The sequence below is a fragment of the Glycine max genome, chromosome 12 (genome assembly GCF_000004515.6).
Source record: "Glycine max cultivar Williams 82 chromosome 12, Glycine_max_v4.0, whole genome shotgun sequence".
In the NCBI taxonomy this organism is placed as follows: Eukaryota; Viridiplantae; Streptophyta; class Magnoliopsida; order Fabales; family Fabaceae; genus Glycine; species Glycine max.
In genome coordinates this window covers 39,040,902-39,044,685 of record NC_038248.2, presented here as the reverse complement: position 1 = coordinate 39,044,685, position 3,784 = coordinate 39,040,902, and the positions used below count along the sequence as shown (strand labels likewise).

The 3,784-nt window shown below is 38.1% G+C and overlaps 1 pseudogene; it reads left to right on the top strand.

The window, feature by feature from the left end:
• The window catches only part of LOC100819314 (uncharacterized), a 9,203-nt pseudogene extending 7,229 nt beyond the window's left edge, over window positions 1-1,974 (top strand).
• The last annotated feature ends 1,810 nt before the right edge of the window (window positions 1,975-3,784 follow it).

The following is a 3,784-nucleotide window of genomic DNA, read 5'->3' as shown; positions in this document are numbered from 1 at the left end:
GGGGTAAGGGTGGTGGGGTCGTATGTGGGTAGGTCAGGCAGGGAGGGGTCGAAGGTGGTGGGTTCGAAGGAGGGTGTGTGTGTGGGTTCGGGTTCGGGGTGGGAGGGGTCCGCGATGAAGAGGAGGACACGGCCTTTGCAGCGATGGGAAGAATTCCACTTCTCATCGCAATTGTAGCAAAGCCCCTTTTCACGGACGGAGGGCAATTTCGTCGGGGGTACGTTGGATAAAAGGGGGTTTAGGGCGAAGGGGGGGTGTGGGAGCGTGGGGGGCGGAGGAAATGTGGGAAGGGGAAGGGTAAGGCCGTGAGGGAAAACGGCGGTCGCGGAGCTTATCCTCCTGAAGCTTGGCGAGGGACGTAGCCTGGGGCAAGGAGATTGGTTGAAGGGCGAGAACCTCCCGACGGATCTCCGGTGACAACCCGGAGATGAAACAGCTCAGCAAGAAAGGTGGAGGAAGGCCAATAACGCGGTTGGCTAGGCGCTCGAACTCGGTGAGGTACTCATTGACCGTGCCTCGCTGAGAGAGCTTGAAGAGGGCCCCCTTCGGATCGTCGTAGTGGGTGGGAGCAAAACGGGACTCCAAAGCCTGCAAGAACCCGGACCAGGAAGTGATGAATCCGTTGCGGAACATCCACTGGTACCAGCTAAGGGCGGCGCCGTCGAGGTAGAAGGAGGCGACAGTGATGCGCTCCTCTTCCGGAGTGTTCTGATAGTCAAAGAGCTGGGATATCTTGAATATCCAGCCAAGCGGGTCGCGGCCATCGAAGCGTGGGATGTCCAGCTTGACGGGACTGCGGTGAGAGGGCTGGGTACTAGCGCTGGAAGGGGAAGGGTTGGGGGAGTGGTTGGAATTAAGTTGGTGGAGCTGGGCGAGGATGGCGTCGACCTTGCCGGAAAGGTCCATGTATTTATCGGCGAGGTCAGTGTGCTTGTCGAGAAGAGAAGAATGGTGGATGGAAAGGCGAGAGATGGCGTCCTCAAGCCTATCCGTGGTGGTCTTGCGAGTACCATGGTCGGCCATGGCACGGCAGGTCGGACCAGTTGATAGAAGCAGAGGATGCTCAACTCCTTGTTTCGAGGACAAGGTACCTCCTGAGATAAGAATTGGGATAAATTTCTCTGTGTATTTCATTGATATCAGCAACCTTCTTATATACAACTCTGTAATAACAGCTTTTCTAACAAACTCTAACAACTTTATCAATATTCCAATTTACTAATTATTATTATTATAAATGGTTGCAACAGATTCGTTGGTGCTTTTGGTGTTGAGCTTGGATATTGGCGCGCGAATGCTTCCCACTTCAGACTTCATAATCCTGAAGGTAATTTGGTTGCTTGGTTGCTCGTTTGGGCCTTTCTGATATGTTGGGTTCTGCTGTGGGGTTGGGTTCTGCGGGGTTGGGTTCTGCGGGGTTGGGTTCTGCTGTGGGGTCTATTATAAAGTCTGGTGTATTGCTAACATGGACTATGCCATTAGCTTAGGGGCTTCAATTAATCAGTATAAAGCACCAAGGTGTGTCAAGTTTGCCCCCATTGTGGAATTGTTGAACTCAAGGGTAACATCCAACTACTTCAGTCCTAAGTGTCCCAAGTGGGTTCCGGGACACAAACAGTGGATCCATCAGAATTGAAAAATCTAAACATGGCACATTATATGTTGTTTTCATGGGGAATGAATCTTTTTATGTTGAATTTTTCTGTGGTCATGTTATGTAAAAAAAATTGTATTTATCTCTCTATACACAATTTTTAATAGTCTCGTCTATTTAATTTTTATGAAAAGAGAGATACACACAGAATTTTTATATGATATAATCATATGAAAATTTAACACATGATAGTTCATTCTCATAGACATGTTTGGAAAAAGTTAATTACTCTATTTATCAGATCTATGTTTTAACTAGTGTAATGTATAGTGATTAATTGTGACCTTTATCTCAGCACTGTAAAATTTTATCCGCTTGAATAGCTTCTCTTTTTATCCATTTTTCCTCCTTTTCCTTTTATATCCTTTTGTTACGTTTCTAGCAATATTTATCATCATAACTTTGGGTCTGAAATGGCTTTTACAATTTTAGCCAACAATCGTGGATGCCTAGTTGCCCCACTGAAGGGGCATGGGGCTTATTTCCTATAACAGAAACCAGAAAGGCCTCACTTGTGAACTTTCTTTTTCTATAGTTTTCACGAAAAAACATGCCAACTTTACACCACTATCAAGTCCAGCTAACCAATCAATCACAGTGAAACAATTATAAATTGTTGAAAATTATATGTAGAATTAACCTGTTTCACTTGGTTTGCTGGATGATTATGATATTTACTAAATTGATGAGAAATTATCATATATAACAATATGCTGACTCTAACAATAATAATTTTACCATTTTAATTATACATTTGCGTTACCATATGAAAAAATTTAGGGCATAAAAATGAACTCATACATTAAAGGAATTAGTGTTGTCTGATTTATAGTTAACATTATTGCAACATAAGTTCTAATGCAATCTAACATATAGAAGTAAAATGAAAATAAAAGCAATTTTTTTTACAAGTTAATTGAAAAAATTCAATTTATTTAATCAAATTATCCAATTTCCTATTTTTTTATTTGTTCATTATGTATTATATGTAATAAAATATTATATGACAGAAATATTCTTAGTTGAAAAAAATAAAACTAAGATATAAATTTTTTTAGGAAAGGGTTAAAAAGATTGTTTTATTAATATTTTTAGAATATTTTTATTTTGACACAAACAAAAAAGAAATAGGAATAAACATATATATTTTTTTTATCTGTTTCCAAACATGCGCTTATAAAGTTGAAGTCAATTGTAGGATAAACATGATCTCTACCTCTACGTATGGATTCGATTGGTGGGAGAGAAAAGGCAAAAAATCTGACGTTAAAAATGTTGATAAGCTCCCCGTGAATAGTGATAGTTTGGAATGAGTCCAATACCCTCCCTCTCTCCCATGTCTCTATAACAAATAGTTGTTGTGTCAGATTCTGTCAATAAATTAAGGAGCTAAAACCCTAAAACCATGTGTGGGCATTAAATGAACAGGGGGGACTTCTGTTCAAGGTTCAACCATAGTGTTTCCCTGAATTCCAAAAGCAAACAACAAGAATTGTGTCATTGTTACGATTTTCTTTTTGTCTGGACCATGCTTCAAAATATTTAAGTTGCTAAGGGCTGATTTGGTTGAGGAGGAAAAAGTTACTATTAAAGAAAAAAAATTAAAAAATAGTATAAATCTCACATTTAATTTTTTTTATTTTAATTCAAATATTTTTTCTCATTTTTCTTTCCTTCTTTTTTTTTTCACATAACCAAAGTTATCCTAGCTAGGTATTTGCAACAGTGTGTAGCGGTGTCTCAAAAAAAGGTTAATAAAATTTTGGTTTGGGAAAAGAATGATTTAACTGTAAGGTTAAAATTTTATTAAAGTAACAGATCTAATTACATGTAGGGGGTTAAAAAAATTACGTCTGTCAGCTCATTTTAAGAAAAAACATATTTTCAGACTACAAATATAACAATCTCACCCCAATTCATCTATGCATTTGAGTGATAGTTTAAAAGAAATATTTCACAATATAATTACATAAATAAGTAATTAATTTATTACCAAAAATTAATTTTAACATTGTCTTGTGTTATAAATATATTTAATATATTTATATTTTAACAAAATTCATCAATGATGTATTTAACTTTTAATTTTTTTGTTTGTTATTTGTTATATAAAGATATAATTTAGTATAA